This window comes from Protopterus annectens, chromosome 12.part0 (assembly GCF_019279795.1).
Source record: "Protopterus annectens isolate FY-2018-M chromosome 12.part0, PAN1.0, whole genome shotgun sequence".
NCBI classification, from domain to species: domain Eukaryota; kingdom Metazoa; phylum Chordata; order Ceratodontiformes; family Protopteridae; genus Protopterus; species Protopterus annectens.
In genome coordinates this window covers 625,709,197-625,721,241 of record NC_056746.1, presented here as the reverse complement: position 1 = coordinate 625,721,241, position 12,045 = coordinate 625,709,197, and the positions used below count along the sequence as shown (strand labels likewise).

At 43.0% G+C, this 12,045-nt stretch overlaps 1 protein-coding gene across 1 annotated transcript in view; it reads left to right on the top strand.

Moving 5' to 3' along the window:
- VPS35L (VPS35 endosomal protein sorting factor like) overlaps nucleotides 1-12,045 on the top strand; it is a gene marked incomplete in the record, with an annotated part of 3,288,436 nt that overhangs the window by 1,993,247 nt on the left and 1,283,144 nt on the right.

Below are 12,045 nucleotides of genomic sequence, written 5' to 3'. Positions count from 1 at the left end.
GTAAGCCACAAAACTATGGGCTAGGCTTGTAAATGCCCTCGGGCAGATAGCCTAGTATGAACCTATGAACCTATGAACCTATGACATTGAATACAAAGTCAGAGGTAAATTTAATTGCAACACTAAGGCGATTGTTTACGTAGCAACTTGCTCAGATTGTCATGCTTTCTACATAGGAAAGACTGAGCGTAAGCTCAAACAACGTATTTATGAACATTCCTACGCTATGAGTAAGAGAGACGAATCTAACGCTTTAGCTTGTCACATTATTGAACATCCGACACATAAATTTAGGTTTACAGTATTGCAGCAAGTAGATGTTACTCCATATATAGGTCCATGGCAAATCCACCTTGAGATGGAAGAATTATTTTGGCAGATAAGGACCGCAGCCAGTGATTTACCAGGCTTAAATGAACAAACATCTATAGCCTGCATTTTAAAGAAACTGGCTTTAAAAAGATAGTTTTAGTTGACTGTGCCATGAAAATGGTTTTCAATAACAACATTTGTTTAATTTAATTTAGCATCATTTAAAGAGTGGTGCAAGTTGATTCTGACTGAATGTTTATACTTACTTGCCACTAGAATTTAACATTCTTATTTGACAAGTATTTTAACATCAAATTATTGAAAAGAACATTAGAACTGTTCATGTCATTTTAAAATGCATGTTTCAAAATGGGTGTTATAAAACGTAAGAAACACATACATTGAATCAATTTAAAAATGAATGTGAAAACGAATTCAATGCATTGTATAACACGTTTTATATTTTATATTTATTATGTGTAGTAAGATAGTTAGATGTGATATTAGTAAGCACCATAGGGTTTTTATTAGTTTAATTGTTTAATTAGTCTGCTTAACTAGTTGGTTCATTAATTATGTTTTTAAATAAGAGCTGTTGCTTGCAATCCTGTTTGAATTTTTTGTCTGTTAATTCTGAGGAAGGAAGGGCACGGGACCTTCCGAAAGCGCTTAAACTATTAAATCAGACCATTTATTTATTCGGAAGTCCGCATTTGATTTATTGAGCTTCCAGTTCCGTTTTCTATTTTGTTGTTCTTCAAGCTGGTGAACTTGCAGATGTTTGGTGCTCGCCCATCTACTTCTTGGGTGACCTCTGCTGCTGACAGTCTTATTAAGCTGATTGAACAGTGGGGTTGGAAGGCTCCAGATTCAGTAGAGCCAATTCCCGGAGACCTGACAAAATACTATCTGCTCCAGAGGACTACCAGAATTGGGCAAAGTGGTTAGCAGTAGATGCTAATGGTGGTGGTTGTGGCCACCAAAAAGGAGCTAACTGAAGAGAGTTCCACTGTTTATCCCCCTAATTGAGAGTCCGGGGTTATGGACAGATTCAGAAAGAGGTTGTATGCTTTATTGATGGGTCTTGAATTTTATGGCACAATTTACTAGGCTCCAGAGGAATCTGATCAAGGAGCTTTCAGATACATTAGCAGGAGCTGTGTCTGAAGAGGTCTAGGATAAAGCAGCCTCCCAGCAAGCCACCCTGAAATTGATATTTCCAACTCATCCATGAGGCTCATTGCGCATGCAGCTGAAGGGATGATGAGGGCAAGCGGGTTCTGGCGTTGCCATAAGACATCATGCCTGGCTGCGCTTGTGTGAGTTTGCGAAGCCATTTAAGTCTACTTTTGTCAATGCTCCTTTTGACGGTTCCTCCTTATTCTGCCCCAAAGTCAAAGAAACTATAACCATGTGTGAAAAAAGATGGAAAGACCCTCTTTGCAGTGGGCATACATTTTTCTGCTCCCCAATGGTCCTACTCTAAGAATCAGAGGAGCAGGAAGTTGTGGTTCAAAAAAATCCCAAGGGCCCTTTCAGGACCCCTCAGGGCAGAGAGGGGTGCACTAATGAAAGACGCCGACCCCTCAGCAAAGGTGACTAGAGATTCTTTCTCTGGACAATCCTGTCAGCAGTCCTGAAAGGGATCATGATTGCTTACCTCTGGAAGCAGCTGGGGGAAGATTTTCACTGCATTCAATAGCCTGGTGACAACTGCAGATGCGTGGGTGCAGATCATCATTGCCAGAGGTTTCCATATTCCCTTCACTCTTTTTCCGATATCAAAGCAAAGCCTCCCTGATGTCCACCCAGTCAGGGGGATCAAGCAGCCTTAGAGATTCTAAAGCTGCTAGAAAAAATGTGTCATCATAGAAATCCCACCAGACCAGATAGGCTCTGGATATTACTCAAGGTTCTTTTTGGTGCCAGACAAGACAAGGGACTTGAGACCAATATTAGATCTCGGCCATCTGAACAAGTTTATTCAGCAAACAAAATTCCGGATGGTATGGTTCAGTGTATACTTCCCTTTCTAGAGGAAAGCGATTGCATGTGCTCTATAGACCTTCAGGATGTGTATTACCATGTAAAGATGGACAAATTCTCCAGAAGGTTCCTCCAGTTATTTTCACTTCAGGTTGTTGGTCTCACCCCCCCCCCCCCCCCACAGGGTGTTCACCAAGTGTTTGACAGCAGTGACAGCTCACTTGAGACATCACAGATTCCCAGTGTTTCCTTATCTAGATGACTGGCTCATCACCACCCTCACCAGGCATTTACTGCTTCAAGCAACAGATTTCATCTTATACCTGTTCGCCTGTCTGGGCATTATTGCGAATCACTCAAAATCTCAGCTTAGTCCCACTCAAGATCTGGAGTTCATAGGTGCTTGTTTGAATACCATCTCTTGTGTAGCTTACATTCCTCTACACAGGCTACAGAAGATAAAACCCCAAGTACAGGCCATTCTTTCCAACGAGCTTTAGGGTCCATGGCAGCAGCAGCCATTACCTGAGTTCTACTAGCAAGATTTCACATGCGGCTGCTACAATGACTTCTAGCATCCCAGTGGTCCATCTTAACACATCCAGTGACATACCCAATTCTTATTACCACTCATTACAAGAAGGACTTATCCTGGTGGATGGAATCTGAGGAAATTATTTTAGGCTGCCCCTTTGTCCCTCCTCAACTCAAGGCCATAGTGACCACAGATACCTCCCAGAGGGGGTGGGTGGGCATTATCTGGGAAGAACAGTCCAAGGCACTTAGAGGCCATAGAGGCCAACCTACATATCAGTGTTCTGAAATTGAGGACATTGCTGTTAGCATTACAAGCCTTTCAGTCTGTCCTCTAGGACCAGTTGCAATTCAGTCAGACAACATGTCAGTGGTATGCTTCATCAACAAACAGGGTGTAACCAGATCTTAACTTTGAAGCTCTCAAGAGTGTGGCAATGGTCACATCCCAGGGAGCATAAATGTGATAGTGGACAGACTGAGCAGATGTATTCTCCTGCCTCACGAGTATCTCTCAATCCCAGAGTAGTGAAGGAGATTTTCCACTGCTAGAGCCATCCTTGCTGCGACCTCTTTCCATCACCCCAAAACAACAAGTGCAGCAGCAATTTTGCACTAATCCCCCCTCAGGGGGGCAGTCCCCGAGAGATGTTGTCCTTCACGATTGGCCCTTGGGTCTACTCTATAACCCCCCTTCCCTCTGATTCCTGTCTTCTTAAAGCCAGCAGGTTGAGAAGCAAGGGTGATTCTCATTGTGCCCTTCTGGCTTCTGCAAGTCTGGTTCTCCTTTCTGTGGCCTCATCTAATTCACCATCCTTGGATTCTGCACCCAGTTCTGGATCTTCTCTCTCATCCACAAGGACAGTTGCACCCCAGTCTTCAGAACCTCAAGCTTACAGCTTGGCTCCTTCAATTCCATTAGTTGCCAGGCAGAAGAATCTGTCTTACCCAGTCCAAAAAATTCTACTGGCTTCCCATAGACCTTCCAGCAAGAAACTGTACCTAAGCAAATGAAAGAGATTTTCTCTTTGGGCACACAATAATGGTCTTATCCTTTTTTCTCCACCGGTTTTTAAGTATGTTTTTTGATCAGGGAGCTTCTGCTTCCACTATCAGTGTCCAGCTAGCTGCTGTTTCTAATTTCCACAATGGCTTCGAAGACCATTCGCTAATTTCCCATAGATTATATAAAGTGTTCATAAAAGGGTCTTTGCGGTTAAAACCTCCATTTAAAGACCCTCTATGTCCTTGGGATTTGACCTTGGTATTGTAGTCTTTGGTGCTTCCTCCCTTTGAATTGGCAGCTACATGTCACTTAAAAGTTTCTTTCATGGTAAACTATTTTTCCTGGTAGCTGTTACCTCTGCCGGAAGAATTTCTGAGATATACGCATTATCTTCAAAACCCCCATATTTGGTTTTTCATAAGGATAGGGTTAAACTAAGGTCCAATCCATCCTTTCTCCCTAAGGTGGTCTCAGAAACTACTGCTACAGTTATTTGCACAACAGTGTTACGCAGTTATCGCATGCGCCACAGAGTTTATGCATGGCCTACCCATTTTCTTTCCTAATTTTTCCAACAAAACTGCATATTGCTTACATTTGCTGGATGTTCACAGACAGTTATGTTTCTACCTCAACAGAACTAAAGAATCTAGAAAATTGGACCAGTTATTTGTAACTTTCTCCACGCCATCTCTGGGAAAATGAAGTTACCCTATCAAAATGGCTAAGAGACTGTATTACATTAATTTACAATAAAAAAAATCCAAAGTTACCAGCATCAGTGAGTGTGCACTCCACTAGATCAATAGCCACTTCTGCTGTTTTCCATTCCAAGGCATCTATGGATGAAATATACGCAGCAGCAACCTTGGCTACTCCGCATACCTTTATCACTCATTACAAATTGGATATGGTCTTCAGGGGAGGAGTATCTTTCGGCTGTATGGTTCTCAGGAATAACCTTCCATAAGACCACCCAGGATCTAAAGTAGCTGGGGACGCTGTCCTAATGGTAAAGGATAAATGAAGATTGACACATCAGATAAAGAAGTTATGTACTCACCATAACTTTCCAATGTGTTGTTGATCTTCATTTATCTTTTGCACCTCATCCTCCATCCCCTGATTGTGGAGTTTCTGGAGGATCCAGACGCTTGTCCTAGTAACTTTATCAGGTTTAACCTTGGATGTGGCTTCTTCAATTCTGTTTACAAATTCCTTTGTATTTCTGTGTAGCTGCAAACTCAATCTGAGGTAATGTGGAGAGGGGTATTGTGGGTAGAGTCTTAGCTCGAGAGTTTTGGCTGGCAAGAGCTATGTCACTACCAAGCCAGTTCTGAGGATCGGAACCGTGTCCCAGTGGTAAAGGATAAATGAAAACTGGCAACGCAGATGAAATGTTACAGTGAGTACACAACTTCTTTTTATGTTAATATAGTTTGATTACTTTTATATGAATGTAAATTTGCCTATGTCACAAGTGATAATTCAATACAGGTGTTTGGAAAAAAAAAAGAATGCACTTAAATCAATGTTAACTGGAAGGATTGGTCTGCTGAAAATGTTTTTAAAAAAGTCACTGATCTATGTCTTTGTGCATAATCTAAATGGTGTCAGGTACAAGTATATTCTTGCATTGCTGCATGGCTGAAATAGGTCCAGTAAACTGCTTGTCCCTTTAGTCCTTTCCAGTGTCTTACTGTTTGCCAGTTTTGCATCATTTTGAGACTCAGTTTTTTTTAAACTTGCATTTCTGAGTGTGTTGTATCCCTCAATCATAGTTGTAAGAAATATATTGTTTTAATTGTTTAAATGAACAAGTAATTGAACTTGTGCCATACACTAAAATATGTTAATCGAGAGGGATATTGTATGTGTTGCAAATCTGGCAGTGAGCTGCACCTAGCAAAACTGTAGCAGAATAGAAACATATTACAAATTGGGGACACCAGAAAGTTTGTAGAATATGATCATTCACTGTACACCAGGCAAACGTGAACATAGTTTATGTAGTTTTCCTGGAAGACCAAAGACATTCTTGGATACAGAACAGGCTAAGGAGAAAATAAAAAAATAGCCAACAGAGTGAACCAGTAAGCTAAAGGGAGCTCTGATTCTCATTTTTTGACAGTAACAAAGCTCATTGAGAAACTTTGCGAGTGAAACGTTTTTTGTTATCCCACAAGGAAAATGTTTGAGTTATAGAAAAAACACATAGAAGCTGACTATAAGAATCAGCAGTACATTGGACTTGAACCAGTAACTGGTGAGTGAAGGTCAAGATGATCAGGAAGACATCCAGCAGTAATGTGAAATTATTGAATAAGTGGGAGAACTGCCAAAGTATCATTCACATTATATACATTGTAGACATGTAAACTAAGACTGCAAAAAGTGGATGTAAAGGGCTGAAAGTACGTTGACTGTGTTAAATTGGTGGAAGGAGTCTAAAGTATAAATCCTACTATGTCATTAATGTTTAGAACTACACTGAAGGGACTGAAGAAGTAAATGTAAGTAAAGCATTTTTTACTTACTAATGGTAAAAAATATGTAAATTCCACATTATATTGTAAAGTAGGGCTGTAAAGTAAACTGTCAGAGATATTTAAATGTAGGTGGGGGAGTTTTATCAGTGACTACTGCATGCTCTAGTGATATTCAAGTAAGAAAGTATTTTTTGTAAATGTAACATACCCAGGCTTTACACTGTAACAAGATGAGAAAGACTGGAAGGAAGCAAAGTGTATTGATCATATATGTATAATTAAAAGATAATTTCTCGTGTTTTCTACATGTGATTGTCTAAACTAATATCCATTCTTTAAGCTATAGGCAATACATTTTTACACAAATAGCTGTGAAAATAACATGGAGAATCACAAAAGCATAAAAATTGTAGTTTTTTCATTGGCCTCTAGCTGAAGCAAGCAGCAAACAGGTGCAAGCAGTTGATCATGAGAGGTTTAACCAGTATGTTGAGTAAAATGTGCAAGGGTTCATTTTGCAAAGGTAGTCACTATTTTCCAATAGCAAGTGCTTTTAGTCAGAATAAAGAACCTGAACAGTGTGTTTTGAGTGGTATGTGTAATGTACAGTATAATTAGCTTTTAAAAGGGAAGTGGCAAGTATTTCAGTGAAAATAAATTAAATTTGAAATTGTGAGAAGTGAATGCAAGTAGTTGCCTTCCCAGCAGCCTTAGTACTTTAATATGTTAATTGTAATAGTGCACAATTTAGATTATCTAGTTGTGAGTGTGTGTGCGAGTGTGTGATGTGGATGAACAACCATGGCAGGGGTAGCCACGGGGTGGTGTAAACTTTAGCTATAGATGATTGCCACTGTTGAAGTGACACCCCACAATCCCATGTGCAAAAATGGTAAAAGGGGTTGAGGATAGATGGATGGATAAAATGCGAGTATAAACAGTTGATCTGATGCTGTCAGTCTTCATTCATTCATGACAGTTGGGGTCTCAGTTCCGTCCTTGGAACTGACTCAGCCATTGTAACAAGCTATCACCAGCCAGAAACTCTCGAGCTAAGGTTACCGATAGTGACTCTCTTCCTTTCCCTTCAGATTTCATTTGCCACGTAGAGATTCACGACATGTCAGGCCATGCTCTCAAGATAAATGTTTTATTTTTCTATACATTTCTCAATATTTTTTTATCCTTTATAGCAACCCTCTTGATATTTTTTGTCACTTTATTTCATATTACAAAATTAGTGTGTAAGTGCTGCTTTATCTATATATTTTTTTTACCTATTTGGTATTTCTTCTTTACCGTAGTTGGTATAGGCCCCTCCCTTCCCTCTTACCCTTGGTAACTCTTAAATACCATTGTTGGTATTCTTTCCCTTTTCCTTCTCTTTGCCCTTCTGGGTATTTCCTGTGCTGCCATTGCTGGTATGCTTTGAAAAAAAACTTTCACTTGCTCTGTTTTTTCTCTGTTATTGTGTATGTGTGTGATCGTGTGAATGGACGTTCATTTTTCCTGAGTTATCTGGTAATGGCTAAGAAAAAAGGTACTACAGGATTTAACCAATGTGACAGATGTGGCAGGAAGATGCCCAACTCAGATGGGCATCTTTCCTGCGTGTATTGTTTAGGCATGCCACACTTACAAGTCCAGCCTCTGTGCGAGCTCTGTAAGGGCTTTAGTGCCTGGACCCAGGCAGAGCGTAAAAACAAATTGATCTTAAAAGGGTTGTTAAAAACTCCCTTTTCTGAGGCTTAGTCTAAGGCGGAGGTATCAAAACTTCCTAAAAAAGAAGCGCCACTCAGTTCCAGCGTCGTCTCATTCTCAGGAACCAAAATCGTCCAGAGGCCAGGTTTTCACTGAACTGAAGCCTAAACAATTGAAATCGGCACTGACAACAGTCTCGGCACCAGAGTCTGCAACCCCCTTCCACAGTGCCATCTATTTCCATGGAACCGACTTGAGTTGCCACAGTGCCGACACCTTCCACAGTACCTCAGACCATCTTGCACCAATAATAGTTTCACCTGTAAAACTGGTCACTTCCACCCCAACACAAGGTACGGTGCCGAAGGTCAAACCCATACCCAGAACTCAATATTCCCCATCAATTGACCCCCTTTGTTGGTCAGCAGCTCATTCCTTTTATTGCTCATCCAGAAACTCCCTTGGGGATGTCTGTTCATTCCACCAGGAGCTCTTTGGAGCTTGATGTAGTTAGATTTCAACTCTTGGTGGCCAGAGGTATTCCAACCCCATCTAGAACCTCCCTGCCACCTGAGGCCGAGGTTTTTTCTCCATGGATTCCTACTTATCTTCCTCCTTTGATCTCCCTATAGGATTTGGAGCCCACAATGCCAACTCCTCTCCTGGTGCCAACTTCTTTGGTACTGATGGTGGATCTCACCTTCGAGCTGGAACCCACTCTGTGGACCTTGGCTCTTTCGGAGCCAGCCCACCCATGAGACCATGACTTGGCTGCCGATTTTTTCCACAGCGCCATCTATGGTTCTAGTTGCTTTGACAGTTCTGAATCCTCTTGCAGCACCTTATCTGGGGGGGCTCGTTGGAGCAGGGTGTGACCCTGGTTCCAAGAGTTTCTGTCTTGGTTCCAGGCTGCCATCCCTCTTCAGGCGGGTCTTCCTTTCAGATTATGGAGAGAGCGCTTGCCTCAGCAGGCTCACAGTTGGCACCCTCGACGTCGGAATGTCATATCCATGTGTCATCTGGTTCGCAGCTGTCAGTCTGCTACATTGGGGCAACGAGCATGGCAGCAGCAAGACACCCTACTGCAGGGTACCTTCTCTTCTGAGTCCTCTTCAGACCTCCCCCCTGATGAGCCACCCTGTAAGAGATTGTGCAAGAGGAAGCAATTTAATTATGTGGAAGAATCTCTCACCTGAGTATACAGACGACAATGAAGAGGAAGGGTCCCCATGGTCACCCCCTGAGGATGTCTCCTTTGGTGACATCCTAGAAATCTTAAAGAAGAGGCATGACTGGAAGCCAACAACCCTTCCTCCAAGGAATCTGTTTTCTTGCAGGCTTTCCATGCCCAACCTACTACTTCTTGGGTGACCCCTCCTGCAGTTGAGTTAGTGAAGCTTATCATGCAGCATGTTTGGAAGGCCCCTGACACTGTAGAGCCAATCCCCCGGAGACCTGACAAAATACTGTCCCGGCCCAGAAGATCAACTCCACTGTCCCAAACGTTTAGCGGTAGATGCTATGGTGGTGGCGGCAGCCACAAAGAAGGAACTTGCAGAGGAGAGTCCTACTGTCCATCCTCCAAACCAAGAGTCTTGGACGTTGGACAGGTTAGGAAAGTGCGTTTATGCTTCAATGACATTTGCTATACGTTCATTGAATTATTTGGCACATTTTACCCGTCTTCAAAGGGACCTGCTCACTGAACTGTCAGGAACCCTAGCAGGAGCAGTGTCTGTTGAGGTACGTGACAAGGTTGCCTCCCAGCTTGCAACCATGGAATCTATCTCTAACTCCTCCATGTGGTTGATTGCACATACAACCAAAGGGGTGGCCAGAGCAGTGGGTGCAGGTATTGTCATGTGACAATGCACCTGGATGTGCTTTTGTGACTTCACAGAACCCTTAAAGTCTTCCTTCGTCAATGCTCCCATTTATGCTTTCTCATTGTTGGCCCAAAAGTTAGACACATTAGCCAGGTGTGAAAAGGATGGAAAGACCCTTTCTGCTGTGGGTGTACATTTTTCCACTCTTCAACAACCCTATTCCATGAATCAGAGGAGCGCAATATGTGGTTCAGAAAATCCTAAGGGCCTTTTTGGGATACACGTGGCAAGTTTTCTCCCAGGACAGAGGGGGAACTCATCAGGAAGATGCCCCTCCCGTGGCAGAGGGGGCCCACGTAACCAAGGTTCCAGATATTCTTTCCCTGGGCAACCCTATCAACACTCCTGAAGAGCGGCTGGATTGCTTACCTCTGGAGGCAGTCGGGGGAGGGTTCTCTCTGCACCACTTGGCCTGGCATTCAATAACATCAGATTCTTGGATGCAGGCAATAATTACCGGAGGTTACCATATCCCCTTTGATTTTTATCCAAGGCCGCAAAGATGAATACCTGACGTTCCACCCATTCAGTGGGATGCAGCAGCTAAAGAAATTTAAAAGCTGCTGAAAAAAAGAGTCATCCAGACAGTCCCACCAGACCAAGTAGGATCTGGATTTTACTCGAGATTCTTTTTAGTGCCAAAAAAGACAGGGGACTGGAAGCCGATTCTAGACCTCAGTATCTTGAGCAAGTTTGTCAAACAGACAAAATTCCAGATGGTCACAATTCAGTCTACCCTTCTTTTTTTTGGAGAAAGATGATTGGCTGTGCTCTATAGATCTTCAAGATGCATATTACCACATAAAAATGGACAAGCGCTCCAGAAGATATCTCCACTTCTGGCTGGGAGCCAATCATTACCAATTTTGCTCACTGCCCTTTGGTCTCACCACAGCCCCCAGGGTGTTCACCAAATGCCTGACAGTGGTAGCAACTCATCTGAGACTGCAAGGATTACAGGTGTTTCCATACTTAGATGATTGGCTCCTTACCGCCCCCACCAGGTATCTACTGCTTCATGCCTTATACTACACTCTGGAACTGGCAGAGCTCTTAGGCATTTCAGTAAACAAAGAAAAGTCAAAACTGGTACCCACTCAAAGCTTAGAGTTCATCTGAGCAACATTTGACATGAGATCCTGTCTGGTTGCGCTACCTCTTCACAGATTACAAAGATTAAGGTCAAAGCTCTAGGCGATAATCTCTCAAGACATAGTCCCAGCTCACTTAGTCTTACAACTTCCACATGAGGCTGCTTCAGTGGCTCTTAGCATCGCAGGTTTCTGTTAACTCACCCCATCTCTTATCCAATCCGCATAACAAACCGATGCAAGCAGGATCTGAAGTGGTGGATGAAGCCAGAAGAGGAGTTATGGAGTCTCCCTTTTTCACCCCCTCAACCCAAGGCTGTAGTGACCATGAATGCATCCCTGATGGGGTGGGGGGGCGTTTTCAGGGAAAGACAGTCTAAGGCACTTGGTCCCCCTTAGAGGCCAATTTGCATATCAACATCCTAGAACTGAGGATGGTGCTTTTAGTGTTGCAAGCATTCCAGTCTGCCCTTCCATCGGGGACAGTTGCTATCCAGTCAGACAACATGTCCATCATCTAGTACATCAACAAACAGAGAGGAACCAGATCCTATCCATTATGTCTGGAAGCACTGAGAGTATGGCAATGGGTGATCGCCTCCAACTGCTTTCTAATAGCAAGGCACATTCCTGTAAATTCTAACGTGATTGCGGACAAACTGAGCAGATGCATTCTCCTGCCTCACGAGTGGTCTCTCAACCTCATAGTAGCGACAAAGATCTTTCGTCGTTGTGGGTCATCCTTGCTGTGATATGTTTGCATCTCCCGTGAACCACAAATGCAGCAGCTACTTCTTCCTAATCCCCCCCCCCCCCAGGGGGAGTTCCTGAGAGATGCTCTTTTGCACGATTGGCCCCCAGGACTGCTTTATGTCTTTCCACCCATTCCCCTAATACCCCAGTTTTTGAAGAAAGTGCAATGGTTGAGAAGCAAAGTGATCCTTATTGCACCCTGTTGGCCCCGTCAGGTCTGATTCCCCTTTCTTTGGCCTCACCTAGTTCACTATCTGTGGACTCTGGACCCAACTCTGGTACTTCTG